Genomic DNA, 12,504 nt, shown 5'->3' with positions numbered 1-12,504 from the left:
CGTACCTTTTAGTATTGCCCAAACTTTCAGCACTGTTCCAGACACAGTGTTGAGGTGCTTAATTAATATTTGTTAAATGAATGAACCTAACTTCCATTTGTTAACAATTATGTTTGTAAAAGACCTAATTTTTTAAACTACCTTCTTAGCATGAGGCTTTAGTTATTTAGCACCCTGTGGATTTATCTACAGTTACAAACTGGGAGACTGAATTAATTTCTCCAGGAAAAAGAAACAATTGTTTTCTTTTATCTAGATAATGCTGAATAATTGGTGAACTTTTTTAAAAAAAAATTAATCTTTCAACGACTATCAGAAATCTTATAGAGTAGCCCCTCTCTTCTGAGTTAGAGTCTCTCTCTCGTATACATGTATATATGTATGTATGTATGTATACACACGTATGTATGTATAGATAGTTGTGGGATACAAGTTGTAAAATAAAACAAGGTGTCTGATGTTTAAGCAAATACACTTGAACTCATAATATATTTCTAAATGAGTATTATCCCCTTCAAAGCAGTCACCATATTCCAACGTTTTGTCTACAGCACTCCATTCCGTTCAATTTAATTCAACAAACATTTATTAATTGTCTTCCATGAACAGAGTGCTATGCTTGGGGCTGAGCTAGCTACAAAGTTTAATTAAGAAAGCCCCCTGCTCTCAAGTCTATTAGGGGAATATATTTCTGTACTTTTATGATCTCATCAATATAGATATTTTCTCCATTGGTGCAGATTCCAGTCGACTACTTTTTATCTCATGATTCTTTTCCATGTTTTTTTAAAGATCTTCTTTAGAGAATCTTTATATGAAACAAATAAAAAGTTAAAAAATGGCCCTTAATCCTATGTGACCCATTTCTGCTTGTGCAGTGGCAGTAACTGAGTGACATTATTATTAAGATGCTAAAGGAGATACACACTAAACATACTAGGGAGATACAAACAAAACAGAAAAAGAAAAAAATGATAAGTATCTGGAAAAAAGTATAAACGATGTTCTCTATCCTTGCTCATGAAGTTTCTAGAACATGACTTGTTGGTTTTACCTCTAGCAACCGTGGACTTTTTTTTTTTTAATATATCCTCAACCACATAGGAACTGCCTAGTATAAACCAAAGTCACTTGACTAAGTGCTCCCAGCAAATCACATTTGGAGGCCTCAAGATTGAGTTAAGTGAAATAACTAGTAAGCAGAAATCTTGCACCAAATAATTTTCAGACTATTTTTTACATGCTGGGACTTTGACCTCTTCCCTTTTTCTGTCTTATGGATCCCATGGGTACAGTCCTAACTCCATCAGACTATCATGGTATTGGTATGAATGCCTTATGCTGGGGGTCATCTTTACAGTTGTTCCAGTAATGCTTTCTTTACTGATCTCTGTCTGAAACAGAATTTGAAGGAGCCATAATTCAAATGTGTTGTGTGAGACAAAATATAATTTTCCATCATCACTTTTCTGATGATAGGACATTTCTTGAGAATAGAGAGACATTAGGATGCCGTTCATGATCTTTTGTTGAATGTTGCCTCCCTTAGCAGATCTCAGTGCATTGCAGTGGTCTCTCCCTTCTTCCATTCCCTATAGGCCTGTTTTCACACAGCAGCTTGCTCATTCAACCACTGTCCTATGACCAAATTAACTTTCCAACTTTCTCTCTGTGGTGCCCCATTTATCACTTCCACATCATTGTCAGCCTTAAAATTTTTTTCTTTTTACTCTGAACTTAATAAATACCAAATAAAATGAGCATTTTCATGTACATATTGTGAAACAGAGGATTAATATGAAAGTGAGAATCTTTATTATTGAGAGTTTTTATTCCTTTAAAAGCTAACACACAACTTTCAAAACTGTCCAGGTTATCTGTGATCCCTTGTGGTCTGTCTTCTGTTCTCATCTTATTTTTTGAGGGAAATTGATCTCCTTATCCCTCCTCTCTTTCACTTCCCTCCCACTCCCCAGTTAAAAATAAGAAAAGGAAAACAAAGTACTTTTAACAAATATGTGCAGACAAGTAAAACAAATACCTACATTGGTCATGGCCAAAAAAAGTTTTTCTCATTCTCCATCTTGAATCCTCATAAAGGAGCTTCCATCTGCTCCATTCTAATTTTTAAAGAACTATTTTCTTCAGTGAGCTTTTGAACCTCCTTTTCCATTTGGCTAATTCTGCTTTTTAAAGCATTCTTCTCCTCAATGGTTTTTTGGACCTCTTTTGCCATTTGTGTTAGTCTATTTTTAAAGGCGTTATTTTCTTCAGCATTTTTTGGGCCTCCTTTAGCAAGCTGTTGACTTACTTTTCATGATTTTCTTACATGGCTCTCATTTCTCTTCCTAATTTTTCCTCCACCTCTCTTATTTGATTTTCAAAATCCTTTTTTAGCTCTTCCGTGGCCTGAGACCACTGCATATTTATTTTGGAGGTTTTGGATATAGAAGCTTTGACTTTTAGGTCTTCCTCTGATGGTATGCATTTTTCTTCCTCATCTGAAAGGATAGAAGAAAATGCCTGTTCACCAAAAAAGTCACCTTCTATAGTCTTATTTTTTTCCCCCCTTTTGGGCATTTTCCCAGCCAGTTACTTGACTTTTGAGTCCTTCATCAAGAGGAGGGTATACTTTAGGGACCTGTAAGTTCTTAGTTCTTCCAAGGTGGCACAATCAAAGGAGAGGAGTTTACTCTTCTCTTGGCCTGTGCTCTGGTCTGGGAGCAACCACAAGCTTTTCTGCCCAAGATCTGAGAGTAGAATTCCCTCTCCAGAGCCTCCACCAGCCAGTGATTCTCCTCACCCCAGTAGAGTCACTCAGGGCTGAGATCTAGATTAGTGGCTCGATTCCCCTAGAGTCTTTAGGCAGAGGGTTCCCAAAATGGATGCTGCTTCTGTGTGGGGCTGCCTGGGGCCAGGACTAGGGCAGGACTCTGCTCCCTTCTCAACCAGGTGAAAGAGCTTTCTTACTGACCTTTGAAGCTATCTTTGGCATTTGTGGGGTGAGAGATCTGGGAATCACAGCAGTTACCTGGGATTCCACATCCTGAAGCCTGCTCTGGTCCTGTCCCTGCTGCATCATGATGCTAAGGCTGTGCTGTGCTCCACTCTAATCCCAGTGAGATCAACCTTTTCTGTTGGCCTTCCAGGGTGTTTTGGGTTGGAAATCTCTTTCACTCTGTCATTTTGTGGCTTCTTCATTTTTTACAGGTATTTTATGGGCTGTGGGGGGAGAGCTTCTACAGGTCTGTCCTTCTACTCTGGCATCTTGACTCCACCCCTCTCCCTCCTCCATCTTGAATCTTTAACCTCTCTGTTAAGAGATGGGGACATACGTTACTATCAGTCCTCTGGACTTGTGGTTGGTCATTACATTTATCAGAGTTCTAAAGTCTTTTAAAATCTTTCATAGTTTTTATAGTGTGAATTGTTCTCCTGGTTCTGCTCACTTTGCCCAATGTCAGTTCATAAAATCTTCCCAGTTTTCTCTGAAAACAATCCTTTTCATCATTTTTTACAGCACAATACTATTTCATCATATTTGTCTCCTATAATTTGTTCAGCCACTTCCCAATTGATGGTTGTCTCCTTCAGTTTCCAGCTCTTTGCTATTCCAAAAAAAAGAATTGCCATAAATAATATCATAACTGGGGGTCCTTCTCCTCTTTGATCTCTTTGGGTTATAGGTTCTAGTAGTAATATCATTGAGTCAAAAGGTCTGCACAATTTACTGTCTTTTTGAACATAGTTTCAAATTGCTTTCTAGAATGGCTAGACCAACTCATAACTCTTCTTCTTTTTCTAAAAGAATTTTTTTTATTTTTTTCTATTTTATGTAAAAATAATTTTTAACATTAATTTTTTACAATTTTGAGTTCCAAATTACCTCCCTCCTTCCTCTCCTTGAAAGATAAACACTTTGATATAGATTATACATGTGCGGTCATTCAAAATGTATTTCCATATTAGCTGTGTTGCAAAAGAGAACACAGACAAAAAGGCCCCCAAGAAAAATAAAATTAAAAGTGCACATAACTCTTCTAATAGCATGTTACATGTTTCTGTTTCCTACCCCCCAACATTTGATTTTTTTCCTTTTTTGCCATCTTTGCCAAACTGATGGATGTATTGTCAAGGTTTCCAAGCACTCAATTTACTCTTTCTAGTCTCCCTCAATCAAATACCTCTTAGCACAAACTCTCATCTCTAAGTATACAACTCCTTTCTTCACCATTCCCAGACTAGTCTCTCAATGTCCAGCATTTCAGTAGCAACCTGTGGTTTCTTCCTGACTCTCTAGGCATGGAGAAAAACTTCAGACTCCCCCACACAGCTACTGCTGCTTTCCTGTTTGACCAGATAGGTAGGTTCCTCAGGTTTCTTACAATACATGCATCAGTGGGTCATAGATTTTGATCTGGAAGGGAACTCAGAATCCATTTAGTCCACCCTCCCATTAGCCCCACCCCAGTTTTACAGGGGAAGAAACTGTGGTCTAGAAATGTTAATTGATTTTTCCAGGATAGGTACAAGAAATAAATAGCCTTAACATCCACAGCCTTTGAGAGTTTTCAGATGTTTCAATTCTGAGATGGATGCCACTTCTACACATCGACTTGAACATCAATTACTGCATAACTATGCCTGCTACCTATCATCTCCAACATCAAATATCAAATCCTTTATAACTAGTTCTGCTGCCCCCCTGCCCTTCTTTTTTGTAATCTTCTTACACATTAAACCCTCCAGCTGAGTTCCACCAGCTCCTTGATGTTCCTCAAAGAAAAACCTCCTAATTCCAGTCATTTTCTCTGACTTTTCCCTATGCCTGGAATACTCTCCTTCCTCATTTCTGCTTCCAGGCTTTCCTAGCTTCCACCAAATCCAAGTTAAAATCTCACCTTCTACAAGAAGCCTTTCCTAATCTCTCTTAATTGTAATGCCTTCTCTCTACTGATTATTTCCTACTTATACTATAGCTTGTTTGTACATGGTTGTTGTACATACCTCTGGTGTGAGGGTTTAAGACACCTTTGGTGTCCTTCTGGCACTCAACTCATACCCGTGGTCCTCAAATGCTATGGTATGTGAAGCAACTACACCTCAGTGTGGAATATTTAGAGCTTGGTCAGGCATTGGAAGATGCCAAGGTCATCCACTTCATAGGGGACGACGAATCATCCTGACACCAATCATCTTGCCATTGGACTTTGATGACTCTGGAAGAGAGTGTGGGATGGATGACTTTGTGCAACTCTGTCTCACTTAAATTCAGTTCATGCACAAGTCAAGTCATTGGTCCTCTTCAAAACTGAAAGATAACAACAACATAGTTGTTTGAATTTCTTTTCCCCCCCTCACTCCATTACACTTTTGCTTTTGAGGTCAGGGACTGTCTTTTGTCTTTCTTTGTGACTCTAGTGTTTGACAGTACCTGACACAGGGCACATGCTATGTGCTTAATAAGTGCTTATTAACTGACGACTGCCTTCTCTTTTTATCACAAGTCCTTTTTACTGGTGGGGATGATGTGTGTGTGTGTGTGTGTGTGATACCTGATGTTGCTATATTATATTAGATTACTATTTTCTACTTACCTAATCTACTATTACATTACTCTGTTATTGGGAATGGGGAGAAAATGCATTATTTTGTATGAGTTTAAAAATATAATTTAACAATTATTTCTCATTACATCCCAATAAATCTATTTTCTAGTTTAAAAATTGCAATACTTAAAATTTTTAAGGTAATTTTGAGCTTCTTATTCTTAAAGTACAGAATCACATTTTCTTTTTAAGAAATACAATTTAAACTAAATAGGGGGAAAGTCCCCAGAGTCATAAAAGCTGATGTTTATACAGGACTTTAAGGTCTGCAAGCACATTACATATATTACCATATTTGGTCCTTATAACTATCCTTTATAAGAGACGCTATTATTATCCCCTTTATATAATCAGAAAAACTGAAGCTTAGAGAGTTTAGTAGTTTGCCCAGACTCATTCAGCTGGTAAATGGCTGAGGCAAGTATTGAATCCAGATCTTCCTTACTCTAGGTTCAATGACATACATGCATTCCCTTTGGGGTTAAGGGACCTAGAGGTCCTATTATCTCATTGTGCTAAGTAATGTTAAGAAGTATCAAATTTCTTTTGGAGTCAAATCTAGTAAATAAGTCAGGTGATCAAGCTGTATGACACAGTTTTGATGAAAAAACATGATGGGACAAATAATGACTGATTTTCTTAAGGTGGTTCGTACACTGTCTCTTGAAGACATCTCCAAAAGGAAAGCTCTGAGCAAGACTCAGGAAATGGTAACATCATTAGAAGATATGCATGGCTATCCAAGGTGCTAGTTCTGAAGGATTCAGTGGTCACGCAGATGGATAAGTTCTTGTAGATCTTTAAAAAAAGAAACAAAAGGAGGTTTTATGTTGTGTGGTTATACCTATAAATGTATGTTGCAGCTAAAGATGACACAAGGGCCAATGCCCCACATGAGTATTACATTTTACATATCTATCGATGATTAGAACAAGTCCTGCTGTCTTCATTAGTCATTATTGTCTGTTGGCAAATGATAATACATTTGAATTTCACCAGGTATATACATACATACATATATGTATATATATACACACACACAGACATATATATATACACACATACATATATACATACACATATGCAGCATACACAAATGTACATATACACATATATACATATGCATGTACTTTATATGTATACATATATATGTATATATTACATACTTGGTAGCTATGTGATTATGGGTAGGTCATTTAAACTCTAACTTAAATACTTTAAATTCCTTCATCTGTAAAATGGGGATAATAACGTTTGAACTACCTGCCTGACAAGACTGTTACAGGAAAGCAATTGTTAATATTAAAGTACAGTGTAAATGCAAGTTATCATTATTACATTTTACCCATTTTGTATTTTCGGAGGGACCTTTCCTCAGTCAATATTTTCATAGAGAAAAAATTCCATATGCAGTCATTATCCTTAGCCCTAATATTACACTGGATTTTACTCAGACTAACAAATGATTATTTTTTGCAGGAAATCAATAACGAGAGTGTTGATTAATGAGGACCTCCTGCCCCTATTATTCTGAAAAAATGAATCTGTTACCAAAAAATGTGTTGTTTAAAAGGCATTGCAGAGAGATTTTAAATTTTTATTAAGAATTCCTGGAAGCCTGAGGCTTTGGCATAATGTGTGAATTACAGGAAAGAAAGTCACCATTTTATGATCAAAGATTGACTCTTAAAGGATGTGGCAAGACTGATAAACCAAACAATAAACATCGCGTTGCAAAGCAGAGGAGGAGAATTCTAGTTCTGACTTTGCCATGCTGGGCAAATCAAGGCATCATTTTCCTCATCTGTATACTGAGGTGTTGAGGCAGTGTCAGTGAGGGGCTAGAGTGCTTATCAGACACTTACAAGCTACATGGCCCTGGTCAAGTTGCTTAACCTCTCTGCTTTAGTTTCCAGATCTGAAAGGGTGTTGAACTTAGTGACCTCTAAGGTTTTATTTCTGGTCTAAATCTATGATTATTTCATTTTTTAATTTATGAGATTTCTTTATAAAAATTTTATTGATGTATTTTCTCTTGATAGAAAAAACTACATTCCCATAAATAACCAAATGACTCCTGAAAAGTCAGCTGAGTAAATAATGCTTATTATCTAGGCTACATAATGGGCAAACTATAGATCTACAGCAAATATATAAGAGAATGCAGACAAAAGTTGCATAGGATGGGCAGGCCTGGGTGTATTATAATCTGCATTGTTGTTAATAACCGAAATAATTGATTTCTACAAAGTCCTTCTGTTTTCATTAAAATCATCATTGTTGATGGCAAATGATATATTGTATTAGAATTTTCCCAAGTACACATATATTTTACATGTATCAGCATCTGCTGATACAAAGCTTTGTATGTTGTCCATCCAACTACATAAACTAGTCTGAACAATAGGTATTTTTTATCTAGTTGCTTTTTCCTGAATAGGTAGTTAAGCCAAGCTCTTCTGAATGATAATAAATCTCAATGACTATAAAAAAACTCAATGAACTTAACTCCCCCACCCCATCTTCATAGTATTTTGTTTTCTTTCTAATTACATGTAAAGATAATTTTCAACATTTACTTTTATGAGATTTTAAGTTCCAATTTTTTTCCTCCCTCTCTCTCTTTTCCCTTCCCCAAGATGGGCATGCAATCTGATATAAGTTATATGTGTACAATCATATTAAATATATTTCCACATTAGTCATGTTGCGAAGGAAGAATCAGAATAAAAGGGAAAAACTGAAGAAAGAAGAAAAAGAGAAAACAGTCTGTTTTGATCTGCATTCAGACTTCGTTGTTCTTTGTCTGGATGTGGGCAGCATTTTCTGTCACGGGACTTTTGGAATTATCGATGACCTTAACTTAAACTGATTCTCTTTGAAAATGTTAAAAAAATGATGAATGGAGCTAGAAAAAAAATTTGAACAAAATTGATCTGGAAAAATAAAATGTTAAGAATATGAAAGGAATCAATGAAAAAATGTGAAGCAGTTTCAGATTTCAAACTATATTAAAAAGCAATGATCTTCAAAAATAATCTGATACTGGCTAAGAAATACAGTGGTGGATCAGTGGAATAGATTAGGTACATAATACATAGTAGTAAATGATCATAGTAGTACACTATTTGATTAACCCAAAGATCCAAGCTTTGGGGATAAGAAATAATTATTTGAGAAAAATTGTTGGGAAGACTACAAAGCAATTTGGCAGAAACTAGGTTAAGACTAACACCCCACACCATATACCAAGATAAGGTCCAAATAGGTAAATAATTTAGACATAAAAGGTGATATCACAAGTAAATTAGGGGAGCATGGAAAAATGTACCTCTCAGATTTATGGATAAGGGAAGAGTTTATGACCAAACAAGAGATAGAGAGGATCATGGGAAGTAAAATAGATACTTTTGATTTCATGAAATTAAAAAGTTTTCCCACAAACAAAACTCATACAGTTGAAATTGGAAGAAAAATAGGAAACTAGGGGAAAATATTTTATAAGAAGTTTCTCTAGTAAAGGCCTCATTTCTCAAATATATGGGAAACTGAGTCAAATTTATAAAAATAAGCACTGTTCCCTAGTTGATAAGTGGTGAAAGGGTATGAACAGGAAGTTTTTAGAAGAAATTAAAATTATCAATAGTCACATAAAGTGCTCTAAATCGCTGTTGATTAAAGAAACACAAATTATAACAATTCTGAATACAAGTCATCTCTCAATTAATAAATGGTCAAAAGATATGAACAGGCAGTTTTCAGATGAAGAAATTAAAGCTATCTATAGTCATATAAAAAATCCTCCAAATCACTATTGATTAGAGAAAGGAAAATTAAAACAACTCTGAAGTACCACATTATACCTATCAGATTGGCTAGTATGAGAAAAAAGGAAAATGATAAATGTTGGAGAAGACATGGGAAAATTGGAACTCTAATCCATTGTTGGTGTAGTTGTGAACTGATCCCACCATTCTGGAGAGTAATTTGGAACTATGCCCAAAGGACTATAAAACTGTGATCCAGCAATACTAACACTTGGTTTGTATCCCAAAGAGATCATTAAAAAGGAAAAAGGGAAAAAAATACAAAAATATTTATAGCAGTTCTTTTAGTGGTGGCAAAGAATTGGAAATTGAGGGGATATCTATCAACTGGGGAATGGCTGAAAATGTTGTAGTATATGAATGCAATGGAATACTATTGTGCTATAAGAAATGATGAGCAGGTGCATGTCAGAAAAACCTGGAAAGACTTAAATGAACTGATGCTGAGTGAAGTGAGCAGAACCAGTAACAATAACATTGTGTGATGACCAACTTTGTTAGACTTAGCTCTTCCCAGTAATACATTGATCTCAGACAATTCCAAAAGACTCATGATGGAAAATGCTATCCACTCCAGAGAAAGAACTATGGAGTCTGAATGCAGATCAGTTTTCTCTCTTTTTTTCTTTCTCACTGTTTTTCCCTTTTGTTTTGATTCTTTCACAACATGACTAATGTGGAAATATGTTTAATATGATTGTACATGTAAAGCCTATATCAGAGTGTTTGCTATCTTGGCGAAGGGTGTGGGGAGGGGGCAAGGGAGAAAAAATTTTGGAACTCAAAAATCCTATAAAAGTGAATGTTGAAAACTACCTTTATATGTAATTGAGAAAAACAAAATGCTATTAAGTGGGGAAAACATTCCGAGGCACTACCTATCAGATTGGCTAACATGACAGAAAAGAAAAATGACAAATACTAGAGGGGATGTGGAAAAATTGGGACACTAATGCATTGTTGGTGGAACTATGAACTGATCCAATCATGGCCCAAAGGGCTATAAAACTGTACATACCCTTTGAATCAACAATTACCACTGATCAGTATTCCAAAGGAATCAAAGAAAAGGGGAAAGGATCTCTTTATACAAAAATATTTATAGTAGCTCTTTTTGTGGTGGCAAAGAATTGGAGACTGAAAGGAGATCCATTAACCGGGGAAGAGTCAAATAAGTTGTGGTCTATGATTGTGATGGTATACTATTGCCCTATAAGAAACGATAAGCAGAAGGGTTTCAGAAAAACCTAGAAAGACTTAAATGAACTGATACAAAAAAGAAATGAGTAGAACCAGGAGAGCTTTGCACACAGTAAAAACAGGATTGTATGATGTTCAAAGGTAATAGACAGCTATTCTCAGCAAAACAATCATTCAAGACAATTCTGAAGGTCTTATGATGAGAAACACTATTCATCCTCCAGAGAAAGAACTGATGGAGTTTGAATGTGGATTGAAACATATTTTTTTTTTTTACTTTCTTTATCTTTCTTGCTTTGGAGGTTTGTTTTTGGCCTGTATTTTCTATAACAATATGGCTAATATGGAAACATGTTTTGCATGACTTCACATGGATAATCAATATCAATTTGCTTGTTTTCTCAAGGAGGGGGTGAGAAGGAGGGATAGAATTTGGAACTCAAAATTTTAATAAATGATTATTAAAATTTTTCTACATGTAATTTGGAAACATTTAATGAAATAAATGAAAATATATTTTTAAAAAAGTGTTAGCGATTACTAGCCTCTCCAAACACTTGAGAAACCGATTCGGTAGAATGCCATTCCACTATATTCCATTACATAAAGATTAAGTGTTTACTATACGCAAGTCACTCCACAATAAATTAAGTCATTTTTATTGTTAAATATCCACACCTTATTTAGAGCTGATTAAGAGGCTAAAATTGCTCATCTTGTTTTTGCTTATTTATTTGTTGACTCCCTGAAAAAGACCATGCTATTCATTTTTTCCCCCTAAAACATTCCGCTCACTATGTGCATATCAAACTTGGTTAACTGTTCCCAATTATACCCTGTTTTTTAAAAATAATATGTGCACATCTGCATAGATGGGCCTATCTCAGAGGGATTTTTTGGAAGGGAGGTAAGTGAGTGGGAATGGAGAATTGAATCAGTGACTTTATCAGCAAGAGGAACTTCTTATTAAGGAAACTCCCTCCCCTCCCACAGATGGGCAGCTTATGTGTAATTTAAAGTCTCCGGGAATTAGCTGGAGTCATTGAGAAGTTAAGTGATTTGCTCATGGTCCCAGAAGCCATTTTTTTTCTGATCCCAAGACTAGTTCTGTGGATGCTATGCAATATCACCTTTCTCCTCGAAATTTAGTTCTTTGTAGTTCAGTACTGTTAGTGATACTACTTTTTGTCTATTTATCTCCTTGGATTTTGAGTCACTGACTCAGTTCTCTGAAACTTAGACTCTCTTAGCTCATGTATGAAGTATAAGTGTTAATGCCTTTCTGTTGTGACTGTTTGGTTGTGTCACATTCTTAGTGACCTCTGTGGACCACAGCATGTTAGTACCATCCATGGGATATTCTTGGCAAGGATACTGAAGTGGTCTGCCATTTCCTTCTCCGGTAATAACTTGTCTACCAAGTCATAAATAGACACAGTTGTTTAACAATGGAAGATGCTCTATTTTTCAGAACCAAAAATGACATGGAGAGTTGAATATCTTTGCAATCTAGGCCTAACTGTCGTCCTAACCTGATTTGATGGGTACATTTTTGAGAAGTGAGGAAAGAGATGATTGGGCTATAAAATCAGTAGGGCCCTCCTAAGTTAGTCCCCAAAAATACAGGAAGCCCACAATCAGATTTCTGTAAATATCTCATTGATGCAGCTCATCAGTCAAACGCAGAATTTCTGCAAGGAAATGTTTACTATAAACTTAGTGTCAATCACTAGGGGGTTGGGGTCAGGGAGGGAATGACACAATGGCTCTAAGTTTACATTTGATATTGCCTCAGTCTACACAAATAATTTTAATAAAAAAACCTCCAGTGTTCAGGCTCCATGTAGACTGCAAGATGGATAGGCTTG

Source organism: Notamacropus eugenii, chromosome 3 (assembly GCF_028372415.1).
Source record: "Notamacropus eugenii isolate mMacEug1 chromosome 3, mMacEug1.pri_v2, whole genome shotgun sequence".
In the NCBI taxonomy this organism is placed as follows: domain Eukaryota; kingdom Metazoa; phylum Chordata; class Mammalia; order Diprotodontia; family Macropodidae; genus Notamacropus; species Notamacropus eugenii.
The sequence above is the reverse complement of the archived record's forward strand: the minus strand, read 5'-3'. Positions refer to the sequence as shown.